The sequence below is a fragment of the Acanthochromis polyacanthus genome, chromosome 4 (assembly GCF_021347895.1).
Source record: "Acanthochromis polyacanthus isolate Apoly-LR-REF ecotype Palm Island chromosome 4, KAUST_Apoly_ChrSc, whole genome shotgun sequence".
Lineage (NCBI taxonomy): Eukaryota > Metazoa > Chordata > Actinopteri > Pomacentridae > Acanthochromis > Acanthochromis polyacanthus.
Window position 1 is genome coordinate 36,327,209 of NC_067116.1, and position 22,686 is coordinate 36,349,894.

The following is a 22,686-nucleotide window of genomic DNA, read 5'->3' on the forward strand; positions in this document are numbered from 1 at the left end:
CAAGCAGATATAGCAAAGATGGTGTGGATGAAAATACTGTATCTAATTTTAAATAAGATTGTGTGCTCGAAATATTAGAGCTCACAGGATTTAAAAAAAGACTTTCAGCCTTTTATTGTATTAGCAATGCTTGACCTGCCGTCTTTGTTATGTAACTATCATTCCCTTCTAAGTTCAGGTGAGGTGCTGAACACTGAAGGTCACGTTTAAGTACAGATTTATGCGAGGCACACAGAGTGCACACAGATAATGAGTCAAGAAGTTGGCAGAGAGACTTTTCCCTCCTCTTTCTCCACAATAACTTCTCTGGCTAAATTTCCACCAAACAACACAGACTGTCAGCCAAGACCATGGATTTACTGTGACTCATTAACTGTGCTTGTGCTTTGTTTATGACCACACGTGACCCTCCTCCTCCGTTCTGATTCCAGGATGATGAGTGTACCTGCGCCCCCGTGAGGGAATCACAGTTTGGGTATGCCCTCCATGGAGACCCCCTGAGTCTTAGTACAGAACACTGGAGCCACGCTGCCTGCAGTAGCTCCCCAGAGAGGCTGAAGGGGGTGTTTGGAGGGATCTAGAGTTTTGGGCGTGGGGGAGTGTTGAGGGGGATGATTTCTCAAGCAGATATACAGGTTTTAATCCAGTGTGGACACATCTGCTCAATATATTCTGCTCAGTCAGTCACACATCATTGTTTATACTATATATGACAAACAGATACACAATACAATGAAGAGCAAAGAACAAAGTCTTGCTGTACAGTTGTAAAGCCTTAAATGTGGTGTAAGTGTACATTGTCTGGACAGAAAGGCAGCACAGCTCAGAGTGAACAATGGTCAAAGAGTCTGAAGAAAGAGACGTCTCCACGGTGTTTGAAAGCCCCTGTCAGCACGTATTCTGATATGAAAAGAAAGACTGAAAATGAGGAAAAGACAACAAAAACACAGCTGGTAGTACGAGATGAGAGGAAAAAGTCTCAGATTCGAGTTGTGAAAACACATTCTCGGTCTAGTTTGAATACCACAGTCCCCTCTTGTGAGGGGAACTACAGTCTGCCGCTGCTTCAGTGCATTTGTGCCGGCACTTTAACTCCCACTCTGGTTTGAAGTAACATGATAGCAACGGCTATATAGTGCAAAATTCAATGTGTAATTGCACTTTTACACTTCATTCAGTTAAACTTGCTTGGAGTCACTTTATATTATTATTATTATTTACGCTACAGTTCACATTATGAATAATTAAAAGGGTGTGATGCAGTGCTTTTAGTGTGATAAGTTGGACCCTATTCCAGTAAACAGATGCCACAAACAGTGATTCACTAGAACAGCACCTGGTTCAGAAACACCAACAGTCCTGCGGGTATTTTGAACAGTCATCAGTATTACTAATATCTTCAGAACAAATTGTCTTTTTTTAAAGTCGAATCCACCTCTCTTCACATTTCTCCAGGTCATTTGATTCGATTTCTCCTTTTTTCAAACGGTCTTTTTCCAATGCAGGCACAAAAATATCTCATTTTAAAAAAAAATTAAACATCAGCAACTTCCTCTGCCAGTTGAAACTGTAGACTTTGGTCGGGCTTGAGCATGTTTGGTTTCCTGGATTGTTATTTCATGGTTTTTTGATCTGCGCTTGTGCTGAAGAGCTGCTGACAGAGACAAATACACTGCTGTCCACAAAATGAACAGAACAACAATCATATGTCAAAGGGTGATTTTAAAATCTTACTCAGCACTTGCAGATTTGACTCTATTGGGCCTACAGAATGAAAATGGAAAACACAGCTTGGCTTCAGTTGGAGCCAGTTCATCCCAATGTTACCTGTTTATAAAGATGTTAAGATAAGCCTGGGTTTGACAAATGACAAATTTCTACACTTTGCACAGAAGTGTCACACATCTACAGCCTAAATATCCATATAATAAAAGGGGTATGTGTATTATTAATGCAGGCTCTAAAGAAAGAAGGAGCCTAGAAAAAGGCAGGAATTGTTGCTCTTTTCTTCTGTCCAAGCGTGACAGCTGTGATTACAGAGAAGATGCCCAGTTTGGCAGGATCAGCGAGTCCACAGCAGATTATTGTTTGAATTACACGAGCGTAAGAACAGTCTTTATCTCTGCAGGTCTGTCATTTGCCTGACGTGCAATTCTGCTGGTGGATCATTATCATGTGCTCGACCGCATGCGCACGTTTTCACATGCGCAAGGGCCGACACATGCGTCTACAGGCTGCAACCAGACACGCAAACATGTGCGTCTTCATTTCTGAATTCACAGAATCCATCACTGCACTGCTTCTTGACTTGTAAAGTAAGAAGTCGATGTGAAATTGGAATTCTGCTCATAGTGTCATGGCCAGAAGTTTCGCCTCAAACTGGTTTCATGCCTGTGTGGCTGCTGAAACCGAAGCTGTTATTAACTTTACTTCGGTGCTCGTGCACACTGACACACAACTAGACTGCCAAGTTTTAGTCTGTGCCCAATATATGATAAAGTTATATTGAAATCCAATATAGGGGGTGCTCGAAAGAAGCAAAAGTATTTTTTTCAGGTTTTAGTATTCAGACCAAGGCCTATTTCTGACCAAAATGAGTTTTAACTTAGATGGAATCAACTTATTGTCAACAATAATAGCAAAGCAATCATTCTGCCACACACAAAAATGTTTTAAAAAAGTGCTCACCACTCAGTAACCCACATATCCTGAAATCAGAACCGAAGAAAAGCGATAACAGATCCATCTTTGCTCATTTAAGTGCCTCCATCTCTCTCTCCAGCTGTCTCTCTTTCATCCCTCTCTTGGAGCACCGTGGCTGAGGTCCAGTTTCACGGGCTTAAATTGAATCAGGAAAATCAACTTCGTTTTCATCCTCATCTTTAATGAGAGAGGTGGAGGGATTTCCAGGGTGCTGCTCTGCCCTGTTTTCTTTAGAAAGGTCTCACTGTTCTGGGAAGGAAGCCTAGAGAAGTGGATTAGTTAAAACCCAAAGGAAGGAAGAAATAGATATGGCGGACCACATCACGCCACGCACACACTCGCATAGGAACAAACCTAAACGCCGGGGCAGAGAGGTGTTATAAGAGCTCTTAGGAGGTTATTCCCTTCCAGCTCAGAATCAAACGGGACCAGAGAGGAGCGGGAAGGAGGAAAATCTAAAACACATTTTCACCCTTCGCCCCGACATGTGGAACCTGTACTGGGACTGTTTTCTTTTCATCTGGCTGTGATGAGGTCGAGGGGTTTCTACAGTGTCCCCTCTGCCCTCTGCTCCCAGGAGGGCTGTGCTGACCTAATTATCAACCGGGACACCCGCTCGCCGAGAACAACAACGCCTTCGCAGCTTCATGCTAAGGCTCCATGTCCTTTGCTGTAGCTGAAGTTCAGCGCCATATCACTGCCTCGCTAAGTGGTCCTGCATCCTGGATCTCTGACCGAACTCATGGTCAGTCAGAGGAAGCTGCAACTTCCAGTAAGGTCGCCTCCTCACATAGGAGTGAAATCCCTCATTGTGATTTAATTAACATGAATATGTTGCCAGGAGAACTGGCTGAAGCAGCACATGTGGATTAGCTCTGACGCTATCGTTTGAAGGTGGGAAACCGGTGAGGGATCAGCTTCATATTGCTGCTGGATATAAATTGATAATCAGAATTTTAAGGGAAAAAGCTAAGAAATATCTTCCCTAACCCTTGTAATTTTAACATTATCTTTCATGTCACTCCATTATCACTTAGGGGAACATGTTGGCTGGATGAAGACATAATGCCTCTCTGAAATTTAATCTGATTCTACGCTTAAAAGAGAGCAAAGTGTGAGAGCAGGAGTGCTTATGCCGTGCAGGAGATGAAGAGTGAGTTGAAGTTACCGAAATTCAGTAATGCAGCTTCAGTTTTGGGGAAAAAAAATAAGGTTGTGTGGGTGTCATAAAGACCACCAGACTCTCAGCCGCTGCACTCAGCTTTGTACCTGCAAAGTCAGCTCTTTGAAATGAGGGCTTTCCTTTTCCCCTGAAGTTTCAGAATCCCCCCTCTCCACAGCAGCCGTCCGCCCACGAGCGCTGCGTGGGGTCGATGTTAACGCTCCACTATGCAACTGTGACGCTCTGTTGGGTTTTGTGTCTACGACGGGATCCCCTCTGCTCTACATAATGACATTCAAATCGTACATGTGGTCGTCTAAGAGGTTAGAAAGGTTTTGATGAATCTTTCTTAAGTGGAAATTTGCGGCACATGGACGTTGCACAAAAGCGATACTCTGCAAAATGAGAAATAGTTACACCCATTTGCAGATCATTTAAAGGGCAGTGGATTACATTTTGAGCTGCATGACATCTTAGAATGCAGCAACATTGGAAAACATAAGTTGTCCAAATGATTCTTAACCAAACTCCTGCAAAACAAATAACATTTAGACAGAGCTATACTTGGTGTTAGGCAATAATGACTACATACAAGCCTGCTAATCTGCTGGATGGTAAACATGGTTAATATTAGGCTATACCTGCTAGCACAGCCCAACCAGCTTTGTTCAACAAACTCTCCTGATATTTAGAAGAAAAAGACATGCATTAGTGGGTAAAATTATGACTAAAAATGTTTTTAAAAATTCTCATAAACATGTTTTGCATCTGTGGCTGCACAGTGGATGGTGGTTAGCACTTCCGCCTTGTAGCTACAGGATCCCTGGTCCCCACCTTTCCGTGAGTTTGCATGCTTGGGTTTTCTCTGGGTACTCCGGCTTCGTCCCACAGTCCAAAAACATGCTCAGGTAATTGGCAACTCCAAATTGTCCGTAGGTGCGAATGCAAGTGTGATTGTTTGCCTCTATGTGTAGCCCTGTGATAGACTGACGACCTGTCCAGTGTGTCCTCTGCCTTCATACCAAGTCAGCTGGGATAGACTCCACCCCCCATGACTCTAATGAGGATTAAGCGGTGTACAAATAATGGATGGATAGAGGTTATGCATCTTTTTACTATCAGCACAACAGTTGCACTTATTTTCTTCTTATCTACAAGCAGATTGGTTTAGAAAACTGGCCTTATTGCTCTTAAAGTTATTATATTTCTTACTGTAGATGCAATTTTTGTAATGATGAATCTTCACTCTGCTTTGTCTCGGTTTAATAACCACCATATTGCTAATGTTATACTACACTTTGCCAAAAATGGCTATAAATGTCTCTTAGCTGCAAAGGCAAACCAACTTCCTTTGTTTCACTTCTGCATAAATGAGAGGTTGGACCCAGACTTTGCATTAGCGCTGGTGTGGCTGTGAATGAGACACGTTGGGGTCTCCTTATCATGGATTCTCATCAGGGAGAAAGATCGGCTAACCACAGCATGTCTCTGCCATTGCGCTTAACTGACTCATCAACAGTGACAGGTTCACCACAGTGTAGGCCGGAGAAACCACAGGGGAGGTGGGAGGTGACAGCGATGTAGAGAAGAGAGGTGGGGCGGGTAAACTAACCGTGAACAGGCTGGGAATCCCTCTCAGCCTGATCAGAAGAAGTGTGGTGACTTAGAGTGGATACAGACGAATGCATACGGCAAACCTCAGCAGAGACAAATTGCACAGCAGAGACTCAGAGCAGCTGGTGCAGAGGTGGACAGAAAGTGCAAACCCAAAGGTCAAAGGTTTCTTGACATATTTACACTTTTCAGTAGTATAATGCAGCAAAAATTCCAGGTGAGAAAGAGCCAGACGGTTGGTGGAAATTTTGCAAAATTACTCTTATTGGGAAAAGAAATATTTCCTGTAACTTCAGGTAAACACCCTGAAAATCTTTAACACCATGTGTGTCTGAGTGGGATGATATAAACCTCATATTTAAACATCCAAAAGTGAAATGATGCAATGCAAGTAACACAATCATCAACAGAAATCATTTTCACCCTGACAAAGATTCAAATAAACCTATGTAAACAAAGCCACTGAGGGTGGCAGTTTCACGGAGAGTCAAACTGAAATTATAGATTTGTCCGTTTTGCTTCCAGTAAAGCTCAACTGAAGCTTGGTGGCCCTGTGTTAAACGACCGGCCATTTTGACTGTTTGTGTTCTGGGAAAATAACGGTCTTGTCTTCCTGAATGCGTGGGCACTAACTTACGATATTTACACGCTGCAGGCGGAAGTCTGGCTTGGAAATGACGAAGATGTGGTTGGTTAACTCAGAACACGACGGAAAAAAAACCTAAATGTACATCTGGAGATGACTACAATATTAAAATAATGTTGATATTCCCCATTTTCTACTATATTTATAGTATGTTTTATGATGCGTGTGCCCTATTTCTACCATATATTTTCGTATAGATTATAATATATTGCAGATTTAACCTTCAAGGCTCATGTGGACTCTGTTGCTTGGTCTTGTGAATTTGTCCTGTACAACATCAAGAAGATCAGACCCTTCCTGTCTGAACATGCAGCACAACTCCTGGTCCAGGCTCTTGTAAGATCACGCATCAACTACTGCAACTCCTTACTAGCAGGCCTCCACATGCACGGTCAAACCTCTGCAGATAATCCAGAATGCAGCAGCACGTCTGGTTTTCAACCAGCCAAAAACAGCACGTCGCCCCACTGTTCAGATCATTTCACTGGCTTCCAGTTGCTGCCTGCATAAATTTCAAAATTCTGACACATGCGTTCAACACTACAATGAAAGCAGCTCCCTCCAACCTCAACGCTCTCATTCAGGTATACACTCCGTCCTGCTCACTACGCTCAGCCAGCAAAAAGCCCGTTGCAACCGCCACAACAAGGCCAGTTGATAGTTGGACTCATCTCCTCTGTGGTTCCCCGGTGGTGGAATGAGTTACCAAAGTCTGTTAGATCTGCAGAATCCCTCTCTGCCTTTAAGAAAAAACTTAAGCTTTTCACTGAACATCCTTGCACTTAGCAGACTGTTAAAAAAAAAAAAGTCCTACTACTTCCTGCACCTGTAGGCACCAAGGTCCAATCACACTTGAACTTGTTTTATGGCACTTATCCAGGTTGTTTTCTCCTGACTACATTCTTGCTTGTGTTGTACCTTCTCTCTATGTTGTTTTGAATAAAAGCATCTGCTAAATGAAATCGTAAAATTGTAGATTTAATGCTTTTCATCTGCTTGTGCAGAGGCGTGCAATGGAGGTTTTGCATGTTTCCCCAGTTTGAGTGGCGACAGGCGGGTTAGTGGTGTTGTATGTCTCCGTGTTATGACCTCGGGGTGCCTCTGAACCTCTAAAAGGAGGTGAAATGAGTTAAAGGCAGTGTGGGGTGAACCTCATATTCCAGAGGTGAGGGACCTTATTGGAGCAGCAGTGGGAGTGTTAATGTGTTTGGCTGGAAAGAGACGTAAGACAGAGGACTGGGCAGTTATCTGAAACCTAGCTTCTGAAAACAGAGCTCCCTGCTGACACGTGAAACCCAAAGTGCCAATTCAATTTGGCCGCAATCACCTGAAAACATGCACTGACAAAAAGAAGAAAGGAAAGACGGACTAGCATGAGTCAACCTGGCTGTTAAAATTTCCACACATCTCCTTCAGTTATAACAGGACTCTGCTGTTGCACAGTCTATGCATTCGAAACAAACTTCTTCCTGATAAAGCTTGCACAGACGTCTGGTTTTCGCTGTTCGATGGAAAATCCTCAATCCAGTACCACAGGCAGTCTTTTCTTCCAGGCCTAAAAAGCTCCTCCCACATCTGCGCTCCACCTGACGGGTTTTCCTCCTCCGCAGCGTCCAGACGGACCACGCCAAAAGCCAGACCGGAGCACAAACACAGGCGGGAGAAAGTGAAGGTTGGCAGGTGTATAGAGAGACAGCGGGTTTGAGGGAAAGTTGGGTTGACGTGAATTGTGCTTGAGCGGACGAGACAGGTAGGCTGAGGGGAGAGTGAGAGGTGTGGTGAAGGAAATGAAGCTGCTTGCTGTTGTGGGTATGAGGGAAAAAGAGAGAGAGAGGGAAACCCAGACACAAACATAAACACTGGCGAGCACTTCAATGATTCCTCTCTCTGGCTCCCTGCCTCACCCTTCGCCTCCCTCCTTGCCGGTCGACCATAAACAAATATAACATGGAAAAGCATCAGACAGGCCCCATACGTCTCAAAGAAGCAGCAGTCTGAAAGCGAAATGAGCAAAAAGGAAAATCGTCATGGCGAATTTTGACGGTTCCATTCTATAAAATTGGATTAAAACGTCGGACTGTCACTGGGTATCCCCTCCGACTTCCAAATCGCATCAGCTGCAGACTCGAGTGGCCGCCGAGAAATGTCATCCTGTTAGACGTCTGCCTGTCCGTCTTAAGTCATAAACCTGAAATAGACGAGAGAAAACAGCGAGACGGTCTCATATTTCACCTCCTCGACAGAGAGAGGGAGAGTCACATAAACGCTCTCACAACTCTGAGAAAAAATATAACTGAGGGGTTTGCCAACCAGACGGATCAGAGTATGAAGAACTGACACCCAGCAGGAGAAACCCAACAATAACCACGTCCTTGCACGCTCACACACTTTTCAGCAATAACATTAACACACAAACACACACGCTGGGTGCTTGGCTCTCTCCTTGGAAGGCACAATGTCACAGATTACTGCGGCTCCTTGGTCTGACTGGTAATGACATCATGCCTGGGTCTGCTCCCAGAGATCCCTGCTGCTGGCACTGGCCCAGCCCTACATCTGCAATGAGCCACACACACAAACACACACACACATATGCACAAACACACACACATATGCCTACACACCACGATGTTCAGACCCAGCCAGTCTCCCTCTCCATTGTCTGTCTCTGAGTGAGAATATAGTGAAGATGCTCAGCTGGTTCCAGTCACAGAAAACAAATGTGAGCTCGTCTGCTGGTGAGAAACTACAGAGTCAAGCGTTGCTGCTCATTCAGGTCAACTTTGTTTTGTTGATGGTTTTTCATCGACGCTTCCAGACAACTGAGATTTAGCGGCAGACTTATTAAGTGCAGCAAAGTGGACCAAATTGTGCAAATAAAAATGGAAGAGCAATTATTCTTCTTTTCACTTCACAGTGGATTATACATTTCTGATCCAATACATTTTTTTGTTGTCAAATTCAGCTGGAACTCCTTACAGCTGTCTGTTAGCTGTGTGCAATAAAAACTAATCCAGTGTTCGTACACAGCCTTGTAAATGGGAAGCAAACAAACTTGCTCAGACCAATCTATGTTACACTCTTAAAGCTCGTCTTGTGCACATTCACGCTCATGCACAGAATAGAGAGTAAGAGGGACAGTAAATCAGACACGTGCTAAGTTTTTAAACATGCTGACAGGCTGAACATCACCAATCTTTCCCCAGAATCACAGACTCCACCTATAAGAATGAGATGTACTTTTCCAAGTGCAGTACACAGTAGATTGTGGAGCGCAGGACGTGATAACAACATACAACAAGAAGTTTTACCAAACTTGGACCCCCCGGCGACAAAGATGACCCCTGTGACCTTGAAAATGAGGGCACGGTCACCAAATTAGAACTTGACCTGTGTGTTATTATGGTACAGCTGTGTACCAAATATGGTGAGGCTACAGCAATACGTTATCGAGTTATTGCGCGGAAACCAAATTGTTACAGACAAAGATGACCCCTGTGACCTTGAAAATGAGGTCACGGTCACCAAATTCAAACCTGACCTGTGTGTTGTTATGGTACAGCTGTGTACCAAATATGGTGAGGCTACATCAAAATTTTATCGAGTTATCGCGCGGAAACCAAATTGTTACAGACAAAGATGACCCCTGTGACCTTGAAAATGAGGTCACGGTCACCAAATGCCAACTTGACCTGTGTCTTATTATGGTACAGCTGTGTACCAAATACGTAGCGGCTACATCAATATTTTATCGAGTTATCGCGCGGAAACCAAATTGTTACAGACAAACAACTAACTAACCAACCAACCAACCAACCAACCAACCAACCAAGACCATGCAGCTCAAAACAATACCTTCCGGCAAACGCAGTTTTGCCGAGCGGTAATAACAAAGGTGAGGAAGGAAATCCTGTGTATGCAAAGTTTGACATGTCTAAACTGCACAGTAAAGTAATGAAGCGTTTCCTCATTTCCATTACCACACTTGTGTCTGCATGCTCAATTTGAAGCTGGATCCAGCAGGGAATTTGTTTAGCTTAGCTTCGCCTAAAGACCAAGGGAAAACAGATAGCATGGTTCTGTCAAAATTTAACAAAACTTACCTACCATTATGTCTATACCTCACTAATTAACACATGAGAGATCCTTTATTAAACCCAACCACTCTGATGATGTCAGACAGCCAAAGGACAGTGAGAGGATACTGCTGTAATAGTGTAACAGGGAACAACTTTCACCCAGACTAGGAGGACCGCTGATCCAAACAACCTCAAACTTGACACTGTGCTGCCTTTGGTCCTCAGTAATACACGTGGAACGTTTGTAGTTTGTCACGTAAGTTGTTGTCAAGAAAAGCAAAGAACAGACAGACACACATACAAAGATTTCTTAATTTATAGTGAGAGAAAATCCAGTGTAAAACAACAACGTACACATTGAAGCTGGTCTTGCCATTTTCATGAGGTAATCGGGCAACCAGAGGATGTTGGAACATTTAACCCTCCTTGCAGGTTTTCTGCGAAGTTTGTCTAACCAGTAGCTACCTTTAGCTCACATTTAGGGTACATGTAGTAAAATAGCAATCTTGTATTTTTTGAATCGGTCATCTCTCTGCACTATTTCGTGAAGCCATACAGGTTGTTTTTAGATCACTCTGTGGTCACCGATTTAAACCCTAGACACCCATCCATTTGTGTACATATGCTGATCTGATTGGCTTCTTCGGTTTGTTTTGTATGAGCCTGAATCCGTTTTTGAGACTGTCATGCAGTAGATATACTGCAGTTTTAGGGCCAACATGCTCAGTCATGATAATGGCTGCTTATTCTCTTCGGGATATATCCTCCAACACGTGAAAAACAACATCATGACGTGTCAACAACGTAAAAAAAACAAACAGATTTTCTTGCAAGGGTCTATGAATTTCAAGTGCACAGCCTTTTGCATTTGTTATCAGGACATTTTCCTTTGCAGTGAAGTAGTTCCCCATTTGTCCCTTGTTGATCTGTGCTATAGGACAACATGCATTGTATCTCACGAATGTAGGTGGGTGTGGCAACACCAAGTGCACTTCTCTGACCAGAGAAAGGCCAGATCTGCAGTATGTGCCTCTCTGCCAGCTGGTCGGACTTGGCCTGTGATGCCAAGGTGCTAATCTCTCCGTCCAGAGGGTTAAAATGTGGACCACTTCCAAAAGTCTGCAGTCTGCCAGTTTTAGCTGCTGCCTTGAAGGCTGTTAGTACTTTGGCATTTAAGATAGTGATTACTGATACTGTTATCATGCAACAGAACCAATGTCAGGCCGGTGCTTGGTTGAAAACGGGAATGTGATGCCAGCAAGGTTTGTAATCCTGTTCTGTTGATCTTCAATTATAAGTCTCCTATGTCTTAAGTCATCTATTCCACCCAATAATTTGTGTGTCCACATGTTCTACTTTTACAAAAAAGGAGCAGTGAAAGAGAAGTGTATCAGTTGCCTTGCACGGTGTCTGATTCACAAAATGCCACACAGAGACCCAACAAGCATTTGGTGTGTGTGTGACTCGTGCACACGTCTGGTTATGTCTTCTACTTAGTCTTAAAGTGTCGCTGCTGACCGTGCATCTTTGCCGAAGTGCGTGCGTGCGTGCGTGCGTGCGTGCGTGCGTGCGTGTCGGACCATACCACTGGGGTCAACCTGGGCCAGTTGCTTGGAGCTGATGGACTGAACAACACACATGCTCAGCTGTGACCTTAAGAGGAACGAGAGGGAAACAGAAACATGAGGAAGAAAGGGAAGAAGGAAAATAAGCAGAACTCTGGAGTTCCTCCCACAAAGCTCAATTTGATGTTAAATTGCTGTTGACACTGATAGGCATCAAGCTACCCTTCAGAGTGAACTTTCCCACAGCAGGCCAAAAACGTAAACACATGCCAAGAAATGGCTAATTAATAATTACTTACATTTTTTTTGAAAAGGCATTTTAAAAATATGAATATTTACATTTTTTTAAATTACATTTTTGCCGATAATCAGGGGCTCACTTGAGATTTCTGCCATTTTTTTCATTACAGCATCACTGAAACCTTTTTTGCTGCTGTAATTTCAGTAAAATCTTGACTTCTGTAAGCCTGAAGTACTCATTTTGAAATATATATTAGATAAAAAGCAGCAAATATTAAACACTTTCTGATGAAAATTGAGTCTTTTTTTAAACTTTAACATTTCCATATGAGTCATTCCATCTCATTTCAACAAATCTGAGGAAATTTTGTTGCATGACCTCCTCTGATCATCTCCAAACTTTTTTTTTAACTATCCCAACATAAGAATAGATTACTTGCAAAGTTTTAACATCATATGATTGCTATTTGCTAAGTTATAAAATATTTAAATCCCTATTTTTCCACTCGGAAATTGATATGTTAGGTAGAAAGGCTTGATTTAGGAAGATAATACTGGGAACTGACTGATGATATAGACTTACAAGTGATCTGAAGGGTTCAAACACCTTAACAATAGAGCAGGAAAAAAAATTTGGAATGAATATACCCATTTCTCTGTGGTACAGGGCAATTTAAAAATTTGGCGAAAATGGCATTTTTCAAGAATTTAGGCATTTTTTTCACAAATTTTAATAAGTAACAAGGTTCATATGTTATAAAAATCTCAAAGTACCTTAAAAGTTCTCTCTAACCTAAAAATATCCAAGAGCTAGCTAGTCTCCTTAGACCTCAAAACGATGCCTATTTATGAAACAGACTGAAAAACACCATACATATATTGGCACAGAAACCAATGTGGGACATGGAGTAGAAACATGAAACTTTGTCTGTATAACAATAAACATCCGAATAATTGATATCTGAAGTATCAACATTGTTTCTTGAATCCTTCATGGCCAATTTAACCAAGAAATGCACTATGTTTTATAGGCGTTTTTTTAGGAATTCTAACTAATATATTGCAGTTAAAATGAGTTATATTGCCTTAGGTCCCATGTAAAACATGTAATTTGTCCCCAACTTATCACACCACTATTTCTGTCCTTTGAACTGCTTGAATTTCTCTGAAATCAGGCCATCATCTGCACCAGATATGTGGTACTGTCCACCACGGCGTGTTGAAGGAGCAGTGATTGGACAGAGGATGTGGGCTGTAGGCACCCACACTACGTCATCCTTTCTAGGCCATGTGAACTTCTTGCTGGGACCTTTTGGGTGCATGAATTTCACTTGCAAATCTTCAAATTCAGCTGATAAGTCAAATACGATACCGAGGCTGTCCTGAGAATGCAGTCTGGGAGTGATGCCATTTCTTCTTATTCAGTTACTGTATGAAAGAAAAAACAATGTCTATATAATAATTAACTTCAGATATGCCCTTTGTAACTTATACTACGATGCTGATGCTTCAGATTCATCTTTCATCTTTAGTTGGTCATGTAAATGGTTCCTAAAAACAAAAACGAGGATCAAAATGTATAGTAAATTGATTCAGCAGTTGCTCATCTTTGGCACAAGAAACAAATATGAAAGTAAGTTCACACATACTTCACACATACTAGTTCCTCCAAAAAAAATTTGAACCGCGTACCATGTATCCCACATGCACTTTTTAATGCCTAAAGTTAGGCTATTTTGGGTCTACACCTGAGTTCAACAGCCTATAAATCAATAAATAAGCTTTATTTTAATGTTTTAAAACTTTTACCTTATGCAACTTTCATTAGTAAAGAAGAAAATTCATTCTTTCAATGTCTTTTCACAAGAATAAGTCCTAAAATAGAGGCATGAAAAACCCAAAATAAAGTCGCCCATGAAATAATAAGGATATTTTGGGAAATTCCACAGTCCAGTATTTTTTTATTTTCATTCATTTCTATACTTTTCTCACCAGAAGGGTAAAAGTTTTGGAAGGGGAAAAAATTCTGACCATGTAAAAGGAGTATAAATTGCTTTTTTTAGTAGTTTAAAACCCTAAAATCATAGGCGAGGATTAAGTTTGGACTGACTATGGGTATTAGATTAGATCATTACTGCTTATACTGTATGTTTATAACCATAATACTTTGCATTTGTTCATAAAATTACCCAAATAAAGCCCAAAAAAAATTTTGGGAGGATCTGAGAAAGTGGTGCAACAAGCATTTGTTGAATTGACATGGAATGACTCATATGGTGTTTTTTAGATGCTAGAAGACACACCATGAGCAAAATAAGGGGTCAGTGCCATAGTTGAGTCTCAAAAACACAGATTCAGACTTTCATACTAAACAAACTTCACGAGCTAATCCTGTTGGCTTGGGTGGGGCTTCCTGTAACACTATGATCCCTCAGAATCAGCTTCCAGTTCAGACATGTACAGCTGAATTATGACAATATCACAACTTCCCATTGTGGAACATTTGGTGGTTTTACAGTGTTTGAGCAGAGTCTTAGGTGAGCTGATGTGCTCAAGCTGCAGCAAGTAGATCTGTATATTTTAGTTCAAGCAACAGTGTGGAGTTACTTCTAATTAATTTTACAGCAGAAATGGGTTATTTTTCATGGGAAAAGAAGCTCTAAATACATAACTTTGATACACACAGATGACTTTTAAGGGGTTTAATCAATGACCGGAGAGTGACCATAAAAAGGTAAACCTTAGATGCAGTATAACATCATGTGACTTTAATGGTGTCTTTAATGAAATCGGACCCTGGCTATGATTCTGATACTGCAGAGGTCAGGCCAACACGTGAAGCCACTGACACGCTACCCCTGGGTGATCTTAATGACGTGCTGAGTGAAGTGTTTCATCAATCAAAGTCCGAGAGAAAACTTACCACTGAACACTTGGTCGGTTTATTTTCTTTTGTCATTCATCCGGATAATTAAACTCGAACATGTTCCATAATATACCACAAACAAATACTCACAGAACCAGCAACTATTGGAAGAACCTTCTGCTTCTTCACTCAAAAAACTGTTTACATTTCTGATGTGGAACGCTTGACTCGACAAAGATTGGTTCCTCCTTATAGAACTGGCTTCTGCTGATACTTAAATTACTGTGTGTAAAGCTGCTATTTACCCTGATATTTTGCAGCCTTTTCTTGTTCGTAGCGCACAGCCAGCCTTAGATGCAATGTAACACTATGTGACTTTAACACTTTAATGAAACCAGACCCTATTTTTATGCTTTGGACACTTCAGAGGCTAAGTCCACACTTAAAGCCACTGAGATGCTAAACCTGGACGCTGCTGGGCACTGCATTGCCCCACTGGATTCAAAGCACTCACAGTTGTTAATTCACAGGAAATTAGGCAGGAATTACTGCGTGTAACCTTTTCCTGTAGATATCACCTCTCTCCGTTTACTGTTATTCCTCCTAGTGTAGCTGTTTTAAGATAATTTTAGTCTTAAACTTGATTTATCAACACCAACCATGTATCAGACAGGGATGAAATATTCCAGATCATAACTGTAACATATAAATGCTGCAAAACTGAGACCAAACACGACTTTCTTCTACATTCAAGATGCACCGTTCTCCTTGGTTCACACACGGGGTAGTTGTGTCTGAATCTCTCGACTGTCTATGCAGAGCGTATAGAGACTGTAAGTATATACAGTCTATTTTTACATCAAGAGGACTGCGGTGTTTCAGCTCCTGAAGCCAGTAAAGGCCTCACTCAGAGATAGACACCATCACTCTTTATACACACACACACACACACACACACACACACACACACACACACACACACACACACACACACACACACACACACACACACACACACACACACACACACACACACACACACACACACACACACACACACACACACACACACACACACACACACACACACACACACACACACACACACACACAGAGAGAGCTTGGTGTTTGTTTAATATGGCATTTCAGTATGAGAACAGTATATCCCGCTCCCATCTTTATAAGGGCACAGCTAATGCAATGCTGAGACAACCCCCACATTTGCAATTACTCTCACAATACACACCCACAGACTCGCACTTGTTAGTCCCGTGCCAAAGGCTGCAGCCTCATGGCACCGTGCACGGTTTGCCCGAACTGAGAAATAGCATCTGCTTCATCTCTCTTTTCACCCAACCGCTCAACTCCTCCTAACGCCCGCCTTCTCCCGTCCAAAAATGCACACACACTGACACAGACGCACGCATAAACACACACACACGTGCACGGAGCCATTAAAGCAGACTGAAATGTTATTGAGGCTGGCACCGCCGCTGGAATCTTGTCTGTCTGACTGCGATGGCGAGACGTGCACAAAGAAGCGCTGAAAGAACTGATTTAGACTTTTGTGTTCTTGGCATAAGTAGGCCAGCTCCTCGAAAGGCAGATCCCTGCTTACCGTTGGCCTGGAGTTGTCACCGTGGTGCTAATAAACACTGGAAACTTGAGGAAGAAGAGGTTAAAGTCCTTGTTTGGGACGTTTGGTTGTCTCCAGAGAGCGCAGCGGGTCGTTTTTCCAATTAATCCTGAGCCACTGCTAAATTCAACTCATAAACAAATTGTGTCAAACACGATATATGCAGATGATATTCTTACCAGACATTAAGATGTGACCGTTGGCAGCAGATGGGAACTATATTTGGTCGACTGTGTGATTTAAAAGCAGGGAGACAGAAGTTTGTCTTACTTTTACAACCTGGCTGTTTAGCGTCATTACAGGAAATTCAGTGTGAGTAATTTTCCTCTTTTTAGTCATGGCATCAGAAATAGTAGTTTGCCCACGACTTTGGTCCAGGATCAAAGATCAGCTATTGGCTTCTTATGATCATGAATCGCTTTTGATTGCCCCTTGGGTTTTACTCATGGGGCCATCATCAGCTCAGAATTCTATTCTGTCCAATACGTTTGTCGTTATTTTATATATGTTTATGGATATTTGAACTGCACAACTGATTGGTTTTACACCCAAAGTTCTGTCTGTGATTATATTTAGGTAACAAAAGTACTTTAAGATGAGGAAAGATAAAGGTTCTGATCAAATGTAAACAAAATGGTAGGCTGCATCTGAAATTAATGGGGGGACTCACATGAAAAGTTATTTTCCAGTTGATGTGTGTCTGCAGCTTTGTTTATTTGGATCAGCTCTAACATAACTTTAAATCCATCCATTGTAAAAGCAAAAACATGTTTTTGTGAAACTGAAGTGTGTTTTCAGTGAATAATCACAGCCAAAAAGCAGTTTATATCATAATCAGGATGACATTCACATGAGTATAGCCAATACTTTCTTGATGTTTATATGTCTTTGGTTGCTAATATTCTAGTTTTCAAGGCCGGGATCTGGAAACTAGACAGTAATTATCATGATTTATTGAACAGCAGTGAAAAATAGCGTGCTATGCTGGAAAACAGCTGGAAAAAGTTGCAAAACTCAGCAGTAGTAAGTGAATAACACGTGTCCTTCCTTTTCATCAACAGTTACAGCTTCACCTGCACCCTTAAACCCTGCTCCAGCTGTGGTGAAGGCAACATCTGCATTGTTATTTGACCCCAATATTTTACAAGTGGGTCAAAGTGTCACAGAGCTTTTGCAGGAATATCCTTACCATTTTCTGCTCCTAAATCGGGAGCAGCAAAACAAACACCCCAGTATACAGACGAGTTGGACAAGTCTGACTCTTCTTGATCAAGTTCATCAGGACCTTCTTTAAATTGGTGGCCAAGGATTGAGCTGCTGGTGGTTGGTGCTACATCTGAGACATCTAAGCTGGAGTGTTTTTAGTGTCTTTTCTGCTTTTAACATTACTATTGCTTCCATGATCTGCCTTAGTGTCTGCAGCTGTGGAGGCTGAAGGATGACAAATTTGTTATTCAAATTTCAACTAAAGCTGCCAAATATTCAACTTGATTGTGTGCAATGCCTGTATTAGCACATCTGCAGAATTGGGCCTTTATGCGTAAATTCTGAATAGAATTTCTTGGAGGCCGCTTTGCCCATCAGTGACACTTCTCTGATCGGGAAAACAACACGATGATAAAACAAAGAACATTCTGTGGTGGTACTTGTATAATATTGACTGAATTGGACATTTTGGTCGTGTCCGGCCTGCTGCTTTTGGCCGCTCTCCTGTTGCATCCTACACAGTGTGCACACAGAAAAAGAAAACACAGTCAGACAGACACGCACAAGAGCAAAGGAGACGTCTACAGCTGAGTTAAGTAACCGTCGGTTTGAGGAAGAGAGAGTGAATGAAGGAAAAAACCTGAACACTGAGAGGAGGTGGACAGAAAGCAAATGTTCTCTGAAGCATACAAAAGAAGAAGAACGTCTGATTCTGGAAATGGAAGTGAGAAACAGCGAAGAACAGGAAAAGATTGTAAACAGAGTTCTTTCCTTTAACAGAACTTCCTGTCTTTAACAGGAGATAAATATAGAACTCTGCAGAGTTCTATATTTCCCCTCTCCATGTAGTTTCTCTATAGAGAGAAACTACATGGAGAAGGGAGAAAACACTGCTGGCTCTTTGGTTTCTACAAAACATCCCTGTCATGCATGAAACAATGCTGTCATGTAAAAAAAAAAGTGATCTACAAGTTGTTGAAAAATGACCAGTTCCATCACGGATTTCTGTTTAAGCTCAGAAATGAAACAGCAAATGGATTTTCTGAGCAGAACACACATCCAGCTGAGCTTTAATTGTGTGAAAAGGCTTCATTGTGTATCTGCGGCATCCGAAACCGCCAAAAAACTGAAAAGGGCATCTGAAAAGTTTAGCGATTACCACGCCATGCTTCGTTTCTCTGACAAATCATAAACAATCCAGGCTTACAGCTGACTAGTCCAATGCTAAGCCACGCTATGCTACGCTAACGTCCCACAAACGCAAGGCGATTACCGTCCGCTGAGGGCCTGCAGGAGGAGAGGGAAGAAAAACTGCTCTCACAATGGACCACGTCACAATCCTAAGCAGAGCTAAGCCGCGTGGCATTTCTAGGATGTTTCAAGTCAAATTGAACAGAAATTCCTGCTGGCAAGATGTTTAGTGAATCTATTTTTAAAAGCACACAAGGACTGATCGCTGTTTATGTCACAGTGTTTAATCCTTGCTGCGTCAGGGTCCCTTTTTGTGGTTAAACCTCTGTAGGCAAAATTGTTGTCTTTAAAATCTCCCACTTATACAGAACGTGTTGGAAAAAGCGTCGCAGAGCCCTGTGTTTCGCTGACACTTAAGCCACATCAATCCACAGATATTTATTTTACAAGGTAGCTTGTTTTGTGTGTAATCCAGCACAGTGTAATTCCCCCGGGTTGCAATCGGTTTCATTTTAAAGCGATGTGAAATATACAGCCACAAAATTATACTGTCCAATAAGCTTTTGCTTGCTTCTTCTAGTGCTTTGGAGAAACTTTGAAGACCAGCCTGGGATATCTGAGCATGATGATGGGATATAAATACCACATCGTACAGTACATCGAGAAATTCTGAGACTTACAAAGTATATTTTGTGGATTACCTGCTCTGTAATTCAGATACCTCTGATAATCCAAACAGCCATGTTCAGCTGTGTTTCCTTAAGACCTTCAGTCAAGATTCTAGGTCAAACAAAAATACTGCAGGTTTTGGTGGAGCGCCGCAATACGTCACAACGAGGATCATGTTCTGATTTATTCGTAAAACCTCCATTTGTTTATAATAATCCATCCATGTGATGTATTGAAGGCTGCTAAACCGCTCGGTTCTGTGTCTTTGGGGCCTAAATGGGGTAATTTGTTTGGTTTTAATAAAGCAGGTGTTTTTCTTGGGTCAGATTGTCAAGGAGCAAATTGCTTTCTAATCACATCACATATGGAAAGTCCAGATGATGGCGGACAGATCGCAGCACTGCATCACCACCACCGCTGCTGACCTGGTGTGCAGCACGAGGCCTCTGCTCGCTCTGACGCTCGCACCGCTCCATGTGCAAGTATTAACACAGCTATGTTTTCATTGCAAAGCAAAACATGTCACTTCATTTGCCCCAGTTTAGCCCCTAATCACAGTGATGGGCAGGAGAGGGAGAAGAGAAGGAGGCTCTGTGATGGAGCAGCTTGAAGTGAACTGCAAGACGATCAACGAACACTCTGCACTCTTTGGTCTGGAAACCCAAATCAACTGGTTTTCATCCAACACACACACAGATAGAAGCAGCAGTTATTTATGAGGCATTATGAGAAGTTCAAAGTAAATTTCCACACAATTGCGCCACACAGTACAGCAGAAGGTTGCCAAAGTAAAGACAGCTAGAGAGTAACATAAAAAGGGAACATGGTGTGCCCATTCTGCTGAACAATGCTCCACTAACATGCGTTCACATAGCAGCACAAACAGTAAAAGCAGTCTTCAGGAAAGAGGCAGGCAGCAGAAGGGGGCCTGTGTGACCATTCAAACAAGCAGCGTGTGGCTGCAGGCCTAGAACAGCCAGCAGTACATTTCCATAACAGGAAAGGTCAGTGTTGTGGCTCCAGGGGCTTTAGAGACGCTAACACAATCCATTCTGGGAGCTTGCTGCTCCACTGCTCTACCTGTTGACTGGACTCCATTTACTGCTGCAGTGTAACGTTACAGCCTGCTCCGTATGTCATCTCTCTGATATGGACGTACATTATGTTATGGTATAAATAGTGCAAATTATTCTGTGGGAATTTTACTTTCCAAGAACTGCAGTCTAAAGTTGCTTTTCAAAATAAAAACAGAAATGGTTTGACTGATATTATACTTCACTTTAAAATCTACAACTCTACAGAAGGAAGGAAAACTGAGGTTTCTTTTTTTTTTTTGAATGCTTTTAAAATGTTTTAAAGGCGCAGTGTAAGAACTTTTAGTCAACTGTGTCAATAGTGTTTTGCTAATTATTTAATTAGTTTTAATTACTTATGCTTAACTTTTATTAGTTGCAACTTTACAGAAGAAAAATGTAGTTCCTTCAATGCTTTAAAACGCCCAAAAAGTTTTACATCTTCATTTGTGTTAAAAGCATACAATTTTTTTTAAACTGTCATTCAAGAGAAATGTAGTGGATAGTGAATTTTCTATGATTAACTACCACTTATACTTAACTTTAATAGCTGTGACTTTACTCAGAGAAAATGTTGTTCTTTAATGCTTCAAAAATGGAATAAAAAAAGTTTTATATAATTTTTTGTGTTGGAGCCAAACAGTGTAGTAGCTTTTAGTCAATGGCTATAGTAGGTAGATAATTATTCAGTTAACCGTTTTTTTTTTTTAATTAACTACTACTTATGTTTAACTTTATTAGTTGCAAATCTACTAAAGAAAAATGTTTTTTTCAGGGGCTTCAAAATGGATTTAAAAAACATTTGACATTTTTTTGTGTGTGCTGGCAGCCAACCATTTTCAACAGTTAAGGTATTTAGTTGTTTCATTTTAATTAAATACCACAACAGCTGCAACTATACAGAGAATTTTTATATATACTTTTAATGCTTATAAAATAAAGTTCATAAAGTTTTATGTATTTTTGTGAAAGGGATGCACAGTGTTCAACAGTTATGGTAAGTAGCTATAAATTTTGTTTTAGTTTATTTTAATGTTCTGTATAAATGAGAAGTTTCTCCTTCAAAACAGTTGCAGAATTCTTACATTCAAGTTTATGAATGTTGTGCTGCTGCTACACTTATACTAAATACTAACAAATCTCAATGAACTGTTCCACCACTTGAAAAACCACACAAAATAGATAGATAACTAAGAGCAGGCTTTTCTAACAACTTAAAGTTATATTTAACCATAAAAAAAACTTGATTGTGTCTGCAAACTATCACTCCAAGCTTCCTCTCTCTTCACAGCCTACTAAAAATAATGCACAGTCATGTTTTTATTTTAGAACGTCCACCAGGAAAATAAAAAAGTTGAATGTTGTGAGCAGTCTGTGTCATAAAAGCCTACAGTGCGCGTGTTTTGTGTGTGTAGCTGCGTGCTCTGACGTACAGCGTTTGAAGTCGTGTTCCATACAAAACAACAGCGGAGGAAGTTGAAACAGCTTCTGGTCTTTCTCTTGGACCAGGCCTTGGGGCCTCAGGGGGCCCATAGGAATAAAACACTCCTCAGCACGGCCTCATATACCTCAACACCTGCAGCACACAAAAGGCTTCTGTGAGCGAAACAGTCAGTCAGAAGTCAGAACCGCTCATGCACAACAAGGAAACAAGGAGTGTTGGGAAACACTGTGTCTTTGGTAATAAGAGAAAACAGAGATGTGATTTTCTGTTAGATTATCTAACAATAAAGCCTGTAGATTGGCATGAAATCTAAGAGAACGATGAGTAAACTTTGGGATCACGTTAATCCTAACTGAAAATCGAGTTTTTCTTGTTTGGTCAATAGTGTACTCAAAGACTGCCATACGAATAAAATGATTGCTTTTAATTATTATTGTCAGAGCTTTATTCCAGAGGTAAATAAAATGTGCAAAGCTCATTCACTTTGTGGTGCATTCAAATCCTCTTTCTTTACTTCACAAGATTTTCCCATGGGGCTCCCACGCTCTCAAGACTGAAATTGAAACAATATTGACATTGGAGCGGCTGAAAA

The 22,686-nt window shown here is 41.4% G+C and overlaps 1 protein-coding gene across 1 annotated transcript in view; it reads left to right on the forward strand.

Annotated features, from left to right (window-relative positions):
• Positions 1-806: 806 nt before the first annotated feature.
• LOC110952305 (importin-13-like) overlaps positions 807-22,686 on the forward strand; it is a 435,553-nt gene continuing 413,673 nt past the window's right edge. The window contains exon 1 of the mRNA XM_051947230.1: positions 807-813. The gene's annotated coding sequence lies outside the window, so the exon portion shown is untranslated. The remainder of the gene's footprint in view (positions 814-22,686) is intronic.